The 12,612-nt window shown below is 43.4% G+C and overlaps 1 pseudogene; it reads right to left on the reverse strand.

The window, feature by feature from the left end:
* Positions 1-907: 907 nt before the first annotated feature.
* LOC102818212 lies at positions 908-1,841 on the reverse strand (annotated as a pseudogene).
* Between the last annotated feature and the right edge of the window lie 10,771 nt (positions 1,842-12,612).

Here is a 12,612-nt window from a genome sequence, read left to right on the forward strand (position 1 = left end):
ATAAGACAACTACATTTTTAAGGATACCACAAAAAACTTCTTCAAATATTAAGATGAACATCTCAAAATAAGATTTTCTTTCCTCATCAGCCAATAATATCAATAGAGAAAAGATGAATTGTTAGATTGAATTTCTTTCTTGCCACAAATTATGTGTAAGAGAGAAACAGATATAGGTAATGCCTCCCTCCCACAATACACAAGATAGTTTTACAAAAGTAAATAAAAGAAAGACAATGATTCTAAGGAATTTTTAACATAAAGAATTTGAAAAATAAAGATGCTTCTGGTTGGCTGTTTTGCAATTTAGCTTAAATTTTTTCTAAGAGCATCACCTAGACATACGTTAACACAAACAGGTTATGTTCTTTTCCCAGTTTGAAATAAATAGCCTGTTTCCAACTAGTTTACCAGTCCTTGCCTCCATGCCTAAATTTCAGGCAAGCCTAGTAAATTCCGTCTTAGTGAACAGACCAGACATAATTAGAAATGAAACAGTTCAAATTAATACTGTTTTAGCTGAGAGGTTTTAAATAAAACAAATGGTTTTAGATAATGAATGCTAAATACAGCATTTATTTAGGGAAATTATGGCTTAAAATGCTATTTACTTTTAATTTTACAAATAAACACAGCTGTATTTTTCTGAAAAGCAATGAAAGACGTGCACCTCTACTAGCAGTTTTAGAACTTCTGACCAAGTAAGACATCAACTTCTTAAAAAATATGCTTCATGCATGGTACTAATATTTTTTTAAGATGTAAATTTTAATACATTATTTCTTTTTGAAACTTGAACGGGAACCAGAATGAGATAATCCAGAAGATGACCTGTGATGCCTGGGTAAAGTAGTGGTGTTCCATAGGGGTTGGCCCTGGGCGTAGGGTTGTTTAGTGTTTTCACCAATCACCTGGCTTTTGGGTGACCGTGATCTTGTTCGTCTTTTTTTGTGATCACCAGATGAAGAAGATCTAGAATGACTTCTCTTTCGACCCCTCTCAGGAGAAGATGATGAACTTGAATAAGATATTTTTCATGGGGAAGAAGAGCCCCTGTGGGACCTGGAGCTGGATCTTGATTTCGACCCATGAGATCTCGAATGTTCTCTGGAACTGGAACGAGATCTTGACTGCGAACTGGAAGAACTTCTTGAACAGGACCTGGACCTAGACCTTGAACTTGAGGAGGAGGATGAGCGTGATGAAGATCGTGAATGTGAAGATCGAGACTTTGAGCGACTTCGTCTATTGGATTTCTTTTTATTACTACTATCTTCTTCTTCACTGGCATCAAGACTATATTTTGAGAGATCAGCATCATCTTCATCCTCATCCAATTTATATTTAGAAAGATCTTCATCCTCATCCTCTTCTTCACCCTCTGATCCTTTATCTTCAACTTCTTTTAAAATAGATGCAGGGCCAACTGGCTTCCCTCTGTATTTTCTCTTTTTACGTCCAAACTCATCATATTCACCATCAGATTCTTCTCTTTCTATATATTCAACATTCTCTTTTTCATTAAAACCATCTCCATATCCTGTTTTTTCTTTTAATTTCGCATACTTTGGAGTATTGCACATGTTACATTCTGATCTTCTGGCCCAATTCACATTACTGCAAGTTTTACACTGCCAATCATTGGCACTAAATAGGCCTCGGCTCTTTTCTGCAAGTGTCTTTCCTATTTCAGTGCCCCCAGCTTTCATCATCTTGGCTTCAGTTGTTTTCTCCCTTCCACATCGATTACAACTGGTTCTTCTAGCAAAATTTACATTTCCACATTTTTTGTCAGAGCAAATCCAATCCCCGTCACTGACTCGGAAATTCTTGGTCGACATCTTGGCCGCCGACGCCAAAGGCACCCGCAGCTACATCTGGCCATTTGGTTTTAAGTGGAAACTGTCTCTTTAAATTTCGAGGAGATCTGTGTGCATGCGTAGTAGAATCCTCCGAGGGTGGGGCTGGGGTGTCTACTAGCTCAGGCACCCCCTATAGTCACCAGAATGGAGGTGTGCAGACAGCAATGGACCAATGAACAGATACCAAAAGAAAAGAATGTCCACACCTTTATCTTAGCGGTTCTGCCATGTGTCTGTGGCCGCTCCGATCCTTCCCCCACTTGGTCTTACCCAAGATGGTGGCTCCTGGAGCAGCTGAGTATCCCGAACTAGAAAGCAATGGATTTCTTGCTTCTGCCAGAAATTGTCCTAGCTGTAAGCCTTTCAACCTTCTAAATATTCCTTTATAAGTGGTTCAGAGTTCTGGGACCATCCCCTGAGCCTGCTTGGTCCTGTATTCTGTGTTGGTGTTGACAGAGCTCCTTTCTGCACGTCCACTTGATCCGTCATCTTGTTTGTTCTCCCCTCCCCTATAGAGATTTCTAGGCTGTGTGGCACTGTAGAATAAGCACTGGACTGCTAACTAAAAGTGTGCCAGTTCAAACCCACCAGTTGCTTCTTGGAATTTCTGTATAGGTTTGCTATGAGTTGGAACCAACTTGACAGCACTTAACAACAACAATCTTTATAGAAGGGGATCTGGTAGCATAGTGGGTTACATGCTGAATTGCTTACCCCTGTGTGGAGAAAGATGAGGCTTTCTGCTCCTCTAAAGATGGTGCTGTGGGATAAAGCACTAGACCACAATGTTGGTTTGAACCACAAACTTATCACCTGTTCCTTAGAAACAGAGTAGCTATTATTCAGGACCGACTTGACAACCCTTAGCAACAACAAAGATTTACAGGAGTCCTGGTGTAGGATAAGCAATGGATTGCTAACCACAAGGTTGGTTGTTTAAACTCAGAAACCTTAATCAGTAGGAGTGGAGAACCTTTTTTTCTGCCAAAATTTTATAATAACATTCTAAAGCCATACAAAATTATCACCTTAAAAATTAGCATGCTATATTTGGTCAAACATTTAATTAATTCACCCCTAAAGTGATGGCTGGAATAGTGGTGGCCTTGGCAGGTTGCTGTTTGTTGTATAGCAAATGATTGCAGAGGACCTTATATGTCCCAATGTTGCTGATCCCTACTATATAGGGTTGCAAACAACTCAGAAGCATTTAACAACAAGATTTATAGCCTCAGAAACCGATACAGGGTCACTATGAGTCGGAACCAAGCACATAACTCCCCCCCCAACACACACACTCTTTACAGGCGTGTTGAGTTAGCAGCTGACCCACCAGCACTCCTATACTTACAGGCTCTGGACCCTAATTCAGATTCCACCACTCATTTACTGGGTCACCTTGGGAAATTACCAGATTTCGGTGATCCCTCAGCTTCTATGCTGGTCAAACAGGGATACCAAACATGTTTAGGTTCACTATGAGTTGGTATGGACTCTCAGGCACACCATAACAGGGCTGGTAAAATTCACCAACAGCATGATGCAAGAAAATTGCATATGGTCTGGGCTCAATAAAATCAGCGTCCAGGACGATTGTGATTATGGTTGTTGTACAGCAGACCTGATGAGGCTGCAGGCAGTGCCTGTTGGGATGCTGTCACTCTTTTGGCACACTAATCTGTCCCAGTGCCTGGCACTTAGTAGACACTCAGGAAACGTTTGTGAAATGAATGCACGTCATTTGAGGCAGGCAGGGAGGGCAGCCGGCTGACTCTGCCTTCAATCATAGCCCTTCATCCCCAGACGCCAGAGCCTAGCTTCTCCACACAGCAGCGAATGGAAAAGCCCACCTTGCCCCAGGCGCCCCCTTCCGAGCTGCTGGGCTCGCGTCTTCTTGTGAGCCGCTCTCTCGGAAGCCCCTATTGTTGTGGTTAGCGGTTTGTTTACTTTAGCATTTAAAGCTCCCGGGTATAGAGGGGCTACTGGAATCAGGGTGAGGGCTGAGGTTGCCGTTTGTATTGGTTTTCTGCCTCCCAGTCTCAGCGCTGGCAAGTCACAACACGGCCCCTTTATTTGCGTACCGGAGAGGCTCGCGTTTCCTTACCTCCAGCGGGGCGAGGGAGGACAAGCAGTTCGGTTTCAAAAAAGTGCTGCTAAGGGACTTGCGCTGTTCCCGCTTGCCTAGGCCGTCTCTCCCAGATTTAGTTTTCCGTGCAAACCTGAGCAGGGCGGAACAAATTGAATAAAGACAACCTAGCGTCTTTAATCCTTGACCGCAAACACTGGCGTTTCTGTGCCCCGGAGATTTCTGAAATTCTTGGCTCAAGACTCAAAACGGGGGGAGGGTGGTTAACAGTTGGTAAAAACTTCCCAAAGCAGAAATACGAGCTTGCTCTTCCCCTCGCCCCTAGTGCTACCTGGAAGCAGAGGAAAAGAGGGGAGCCAGAGAAGGAAAGTCCCCATGGGGTGGAGGCACCCCCAAGGGTTGCTTGGGGCCGCAGACTCCAATTCCTGTAATCCTTTCACTAAGAACCGAGTTTGAAGCTGGGACGACCAGCTGGACGCCCCACCCGGATCCCAGCGCGCGTCTATTTAGAGTCCAGCCCGGGAGCCCAAGGGATTATGGGACTTGTAGTCCCTCTTCCTAGCCCCCGGCGCTGCCTCGATCGCGGACTTGGACTACATTGCCCAGGGAGCTCCCCGATATATATAAGTCGCAAGAAGCCGCTTCAAAGTGCAGTAACCATGTGGATGTGCTGCTGAAGTGTTTCCTTTAGCTAACTGGGGTGGGAGGCGAGGAGGAGGTGGAGGTGGAGGTGGTGGAGGAGGAAGGGGGTGGAGAGACAGAAAGCGCACGCCGAGAGGAGGTGTGGGTTTCGCTTCCATCCTAACGGAACGAGCTCCCTCTTCACAGACATGGGATTACCCAGCGGCTGCTAAACCCTCTCTTCGCCCTGCTCTTTCAAACCGGCGTGGCTCCCCCGGCACCAAGGTAGCGGCTGGGGCCGGGCAGAGGGCGCGGGGAGTTGGCACTGTCTCCCGGGCGCAGAAGTTTTGACCCACTCTCGGAGAGTTCTTGGTGGATTTACATGCACTTGGCATGCCTTCGGGGCTTCTTTTACGTCGGGTAATTTAGGAACACTGGGGGAATTCATTTGAGATTTTTAAAAATAAATTTCCCGACTCCAGGGACTGACTTTTAGGTCTATCCATTCTGGACTCGAATAACATTTCCCCAAGTTGGAAACTGTTGCCGAAGCTGCAGGAAATAGTTTTTTGGGGGGTTGTGGGGTGGGGGTGGAGTGGGGAGCGTGGGGGTGTCGTACGTGAGTCGGCTCAAGGAAATAGTCTAAAAATGTAGCCCTCCTTCGCGCTGCATGGTTAGGAGAATAATGCATGTATTGGGGCTCCCGTAGGGAGGGTTTTAAAAGACGGAAGAATACCGGGGGAGAGCGGTGAGGGATGAAGTGAGACCTAAACTCGTGCCCAATGAGGATGCAGGATTCAGGTACTTGGCCTCTGCTTCAAGAAACAAGTGCTTTGGGATCTGCCAAACACTTCCCTTGGTTCCTGCCCCCCAGACTCCACCCCCACGCATGATCGAAGTGAAGTTTGTACGTGTCTAGCGCACACTTGTCAATTGCTGGCTGGAAATAAGTCAGCGAAGTTACCTGTTACGTTATCTTAGACCAAGTGGTCCCACCCACATGCCTGCCAAATATTGGAATGGGTGGGTGGGTTTCTCCAGGGAAGGAGGCTAAGGCAGGTGGAAGCCTGGAATTTGGAGCATCTTTGCAGGAAACCATCTTCCATGGCCTCTCTGTTGTTCTTAAGGGCCTAACTCAGAGATCCTGTACGAGGAGTAGCTGGTAGGTTTGAACCGCCAATCTTGAAGTTCAAACTGACCTTGCCGTCTGATGCGTTGCCCTGCAGTGCCACTCAGTCTAATTTTTCTTTCTAAAATTTTAGGAGCTGACTACAGCTTTTGCTGGGTGAGTTTGGGCAACAGCGTGCCTGACCTGGGTCAGGTAAGTGTGGAAGCGGGATGTTATGATCAATACTGAACTTTTGTCCTGAGCCTTTTCTCAAAGTCTTCTCTAAAGAAGCATGCCCTTTGAATTGAGAGAAAAAAAAATCCTAATGACATAGTCTCCAACATTTGTCACTTCCTTTGGTGAGGGCATTAGGGTGCATATGAGATGCAGGGGGCAGTTCTGCTTAGCAAATTTGGCTGTGGCTCAAAATTGAAGTAGCCTGAAGGTTTATGAGAGGGCAATAGGCCATTAAATGGAGCAATAAAGGAGAGACCATCAGTGGCCTGAAAGTGGAACTTGCCAGGCAGCATGCTGATGATTTAAATTCCAAAGGATGCAGTGAATTTCATCTGCCAAGAGATGTAAGCAAAAATTAACTGCCTCTCTCTTTCAAAAATAGTCCCCCTTTTTTTTTTTTCCTTGTGAATGTGTGCTTAATCAGAGTAGAATGCACTGCAAGGAATGAAAGTATTTCATGGCAGATTGACAGAGTTAGCACTCTGGAAAAGGGAAGTTAGTTCTTGAAGTATAGCATGGGAGCATCCCATCCCTGACCTGAAACCACCTGAATGGCAAAGATTTCAACAGGCCCCTGTGATTTCAGTACCTGTGGTGTTGGCAGTATCCCCAGGAGTCAGTTCCAACTCATAGCGACCCTGTATGGGGTTTCCGAGGCTACAAATCTTTATGGGAGCAGAAAGCCTCGTCTTTCTGCCGTGGAACAGCTGGTAGTTTCGAACTGCTGACCTTAAGGTTAGCATCCTGACTTGTAACCACTACGTTATCGGAGCGGAGCTCCTTTCAGTATTTTGTGGTGGTTTATGAACTCAGAGCAGGATGTAACACAGCAAAACTCCTTTTCCCTCCTCAAATGGTCAGATTGTAGTTCAGGAAAGGGAGGTTTTAATGGGGTCTCATATGTCTACAGTGCGCTGATGAGATTTCTCCTGAAGTGGTAAGGAGCAGGGTAAACAACAAGGTAATGGGGGTAGCTGGGTTTTAGTAGCTCCTTTAGCATTCTAAATATTTAGCTGTTCCCTGGGCTACAATCTTTGGGCTTTACTCATTAGAAAATAAAAGCCAGACACTTCATTATAGTAGTATAGTGCTTTTGTTTCCTGTTGATAAGATCCTCAGGAGTGCTGGTAGAGTGGGAAGCATTTGAATGTATGAGGTATAGTTATTTCTCGAGTACTTGGATTTTATTAACTAACATGACTACATGTGCACTCTTAAGGCCAAGGATTGGACTCAGTTCCCCTCTTCAAGTAAGCTGCAGACAAGGTCTATAAACTCTTCTTTGACTGGTTGCTAAAAATATTAACAGTATTAATACATTAGATACTTTGTGAGGACCAGAGCCATATTACTGTAAAAACTCTGTGAGATTTGTATAAATGAAGAAACTGAGGTGCAGATTTTCAAATCACTTGCTCGTTAACTAGTACTTAGTGGAAGCAAGATATTCAACTCCAGGCAGTGAGGCTGTGGGTGGTACGTGGCTCAGTGGAATAATACTCACATTCCATGTGTAGACTCGAGTTTGATTCCCAGAGAATATACCACCATCCGGTAGCGTAGTGGTTACGAATCGGACTGCGAACCTTAAGGTCAGCGGTTCGAAACTACCAGCTGCTCCGCGGGAGAAAGATGAAGCTTTCTACTCCCGTAAAGATTTACACCCTCGGAAACCCTGTACAGGGTCGCTATGGGTCGGACCCGACTCGATGGCACTCAACAACAACAACAACATCAGTCAGTAGAAGGTTGTGTTTGGCTAGGATGCTGAACAAGTTTCAGTGGCACTTTCAGAATGAGACAGACAAGGAAGAAAGTCCTGGCTATTTACTTTTGGAAATCATCCATTGGAAACCCTATGATCATGGAGTTGGCACAGGGGCCACGAGGTGTTTTATTTCATTGTGCATGAGATCCCTCTGAGTCAGGGGACCAACTTGGCAGCTCACAACAATTAGGTTCCATCCACAAATGTACCTAGGCTTCAGGGGCAGAAAGTGAGGTGGATACTAGGAAAAATAGTAAACTGTTTGTTATTGAAGATGCAACTCATGCTTTTGTTGTACCAAGTATGAATGAACAGTATTCCCTGGATGTAAGAAATAAACAATGTAGCCATGAAATGCCAGCATAGAAGAGTGTGGGCCTTTGAGTTTCTTTTAGAAAGCTATATGTTGAAACCTGAATGAGGAGAATAAAACAGTAACTATGAGGAACATGGCCTAAGTTAAGCATTAAGTTCCTCTCATTACTGAAATATATTTTGATCATTTACGCCAAGGTACCTGAGCAGGTTACTACTCCAACTAAAAAATTTGAGAGTTAAATTGCAGTTAGGCTGAACTCTAAAATGTTGATATATTTCCCCATACTCTTCGTCTCGCTCTGTGGCCAGTTGTGTATGATGCTTTTTCCTTTTTGTTTGTGTGTGTGTGAGTGTGTTTTATAAAGTACAAACTGCTCTTTGAGTACTTGAAATCTGAGCAGAATATGCTACTGAGATTTTCTTATCAGGCAGGGAAAGTTCTGCATGTTCTAAATGGATTGTTCCTGGCCTGCACTCTGACACTCCTGACTGTTGTTGTTGTTGTTAGGTGCCATCGAGTTGGTACCGACCCATAGCAACCTTATGCTCATGACGGTACTTTGGAGTTAACAATGATATTATCCATGTAAAACAAAGGCCAAAAAAAAAAAAAAAAAAGCCTTTTGGAAGGAATTGGCATCTTTTCTTTGAGAGTAAGAAATGTAATTGTTAGAAGAGAAGAAATTAGAAGAGATTTCATTCCTCATGATAGATTTGGTAAGTGTTTCTTCAAAATACTTCCAACTGAGGAGGGCTGGGTATAAAAACAAACAAAAAAGGAAGAACACACACAATGATAAAGAAAATCCTCAAATCCAATGGTATACAATTTACTGGCTTCCAGAGAGAAAATCATGTGACCCTTTTAAGTTCGTTTAAAATGATCTCATGGAAACTGTCCGATTTCACTAGCAGCTCTTAAAAAAAACCAAACCAAAACAAAACAACAAACACCAAATATGAGCAACAGAAAAACAATAAAATAAAAATTAAAGTAGGCCTGGAGTGAGATTTCTAGCTCAAGCTGTCCTTGGATACATCTAATTAGAGAGTCTTATACAAGGCCACTGCCCCGTCTTGTCTTGTTTGCTGTTAGCTTGATCTTTTAGAATAAAACACTTTGCATTTGCAGGATCTCTAAGAACTGACAGTGCTCTCAGGTTTAAAGTTAACTTTTGCTCTTTTAGATTTTTGTATGTTTTTTTTGAGGAATGTAGTTAATGCCTGAAGCAAGTGACTCCTATCACTTGTCATAGGTTGAAGGCTCTGAGTTAGTTGCTTGATGAAGTTAAGTGGAACAGATCACTGAAACCACCACTGATTGAGCTCTGAGAGTCCCTAAACTGGGCATAGTTTAAGGCATGTGGTGTGACCAAATGACTCCAGAGGCCCCACTGGCTGTGAATGTTGCTGGGGTTCACTTCATTCATCAAATTTCCTGAACTCCTGCTTTGTGTCAGGGTGTGTTTTCAGTGCTGGTGGTACCGAGTGAACAAAGCAAAGCCCTGTTCTCAAAAAGCATAAATTTTAGCAGGGGAGGAGGGAGGACATTGTGATAGGTGCTCAGTACTATGGACACAAATAAAGCAGAGTAATGGGATAAGGGAGTATGTAGAGAGGAGCTAGGAGGACCAGAGAAGATTTCTCTTTGTGGAGAAATCTGAAGGAATTTAGAAAGTTAGCCATGTAGATAACCTGGGGGAAAAAATATTACCAATGGTCAGAGTAGAAGTGCGAAGGCCCTGAAATGCAAGCAGGCATGACTTGTTGGAAGATCAGCTAGGAGGTTGAGGGAGGAGTGACCACGGAGAGAGTGAGTCCCTGAATTTCAGGTGAGATAGGTTTTTGCAGATTAACTGTGGTTTACCTGAGGATTTCTGAAATCATGAGGACTTCTCTCTTTGGTTCTCACCATCACTGAACGGTATCATTATTTTTATGGAGACTCAATTGAGTCTGGCAAGGCTAGGTACCAGATGGGAGCTTGGTGGGATAAAACCCAGACATTTAGACTGTATGGTTAATCACAAGACTTAGCTGGGATTGTGATTCAGTTTGGTAGAAAAGGAATCCTCTGACAAATTCTAAGAATTTACCAACAATGTGTACAGGAGTGTGTCTTCACAATCCATCTGGTCCCTGCTTCCAACCTATAGTCTGTGCACTCTCATTTTAAGGGAATTACACAAAGAAGCCCAGCTTTTCTAGCTTCTTTGGGAAATAAGAACTCTACCCAGTGAGTCTCCCAGATACGTAGACTCCTTTCGTGTGTGCAAACTTAAACCTCACACTTTGTTACTTATTATATGGGAGATGCATATGCATTATAGTAAACCTTTAGAAAATAGAGAAAGTAAAAGTAATAAATAAAACAAAATAGCCACCCCAATCCTACCATCCAAAGACCTGGGAGTTCCCATATATATGTGTTGTTGTGTGATGTTGAGTTCATTCCAGCTCCTAGTAACCCTATATGACAGAACAGAGCTACCCCAGAAGTTTTAATAGCTTGTAATGTTTACAGTAAGAGTTTACCAAGCCTTGTCTCTCATGGAATGGCTGGAGGATTTGAACCACCAACCTTTCGGTAAGCATCTGAGCACCACCAGGCCTCTGTGTGTTTGTGTATGTGTGTGTATGCATTGTTTGTGTGTACATATGAGGGGTCTTCAAAAAGTGTGTGGAGAAATTCCTTTATTTTTTAATGTCTTATTGTGAATTACGGAGCTCTGGTAGTGTAGTGGTTACAAATCGGGCTGCGAACCTTAAGGTCAGCGGTTCGAAACTACCAGCCGCTCCGCGGGAGAAAGATGAGGCTTTCTACTCCCATAAAGATTTACAGCCTCGGAAACCCTGTACAGGGTCGCTATGGGTTGGAACCGACTCAACGGCACTTAGCAACAACAACAACATATTGTGAATTATGTGATAGAATGAATGCAAAACTAATGTTCTCCCATGTAAACTATCATATATCGTTTCATTGCCATGGTTACAATCCCCTCCATGCATCATCAACCAACCAAAGGGTATACACTACAAGCCTGTCCCCCAGTCGTCAGCACACAGCCCCTCTCCAGCTGTAGATCTAAAGTTCCCAGCAGCTCCATCTCTCCACGTCATCATTTCTGCTTCCATCTCTGGGTAGGGTCCCACTCTCTGCTCTTCTCCATTGATGTTCCCAGGGACCTCCGTTCCTAGACTGAAAAGTTAATCACTCCCCTTCTTGCTACAAAACGTCTACCTTTACATTTCCAACCCTCACAATCAGTCCTGATAACAATTATTCACTATTGTATCACCAGAGACCTATCTGCATTTCATTTCATCAGCCCTGCCTAGACAGATTGTATACTACTCAGTGGAGATTCTACCTTCCTCCATGCCCTCTGGATCTAGGTTCCCTCTTGAAAGCTTGTAAGCCAGTCACTTCTTGCTTTTGCCCCCCCCCCATTTTGGGTAGCCAATGTCCAAGTTGCCCATCCCTGTCTACTCTGTGTGTGGAGGGGGTGGGAATGATCCTTGCTGTAAGCATTTGTTTCCTCTTTTGAGCTACTGCATCCATAGGTGTATCCATTGTCTTTTAATTGCATTTTTTCCGTGAACTTTTGGACACTCCCTCGTGTGTTTATGTTGTTGTTGTTAAGTGACGCGACTCAGGTCTAACCTTGTATAAAATTTCTGAGGAGTGGCTGGTGGGTTTGAACCACAGTCCCGTGTGTGTGTGTGTGTGTGTGTGTGTGTGTGTGTGTCAAAGTGATGTGTATATTTACATTTCCTAAAAAGAGACTCAAACTGTCTATTCTGTTGGGTAACTTCCCTTTTGCACGTAGTATATCTTGTTAATAATTAGACAACTGCATTTTCATTTTTTCAAAGCAATCTTTCCCTTTCATTTGGTTATTTCATTTGCGTGATACCACGTATAGAACCACTAGGGTAAAAGGATATCATTCAGGTTTTATTACCAGCATAGTCCAGATTTTGTGAGTTTCTGTTCTTTTAAGAAAATCCAATGTAAGATTAAAACCCTATTCAAAATGTTAGTTATCTTATTACAGGGGTGAAACCTAATAATCAGCCCATTTGAACATACAGTTTCTCTTTTGTTCATCACAGTAACTTAATCCTGAGTTGGGTAGGGTCAGGTACTCTTTTTGTTGTTTGTCATTAAAAAAGAAAACTTCTCTATGAAAAATGTAAAAGCATGCAACAGTAGCAGTCTTAATATGGTGATGGTGGTGTACCGTGGAGTCGGTTCTGACTCAAAATGACCTTGTACAGGGTTTCTGAGGCTGTAGATCTTTATAGGAGCAGAAAGCCTCCTCTTTCTTCCATGGAACGGCTGGTAGTTTTGAACTGCTGACCTTGAGGGTAGCAGCTCCACTAGTAACCACTATGCTGCCAGAGCTCCTAATCTTAAAATAATGAACTCATTAACCTCCCTTCACCCTTAACATTTATTACCTCACAGCCAATCTGGTGTCATCTGTATCCTCTCTTCTCTTGATTTGGATTAGTTTGACGCAAATCCCATACATTCCCATTCATTTGTGCTCATACTTTAATATATAAGTGCCATTGATTCTGGAGCAGAGGGTCTCATTTTTCT

The sequence above is a fragment of the Chrysochloris asiatica genome, unplaced genomic scaffold (assembly GCF_000296735.1).
Source record: "Chrysochloris asiatica unplaced genomic scaffold, ChrAsi1.0 scaffold00028, whole genome shotgun sequence".
Taxonomy (NCBI): domain Eukaryota; kingdom Metazoa; phylum Chordata; class Mammalia; order Afrosoricida; family Chrysochloridae; genus Chrysochloris; species Chrysochloris asiatica.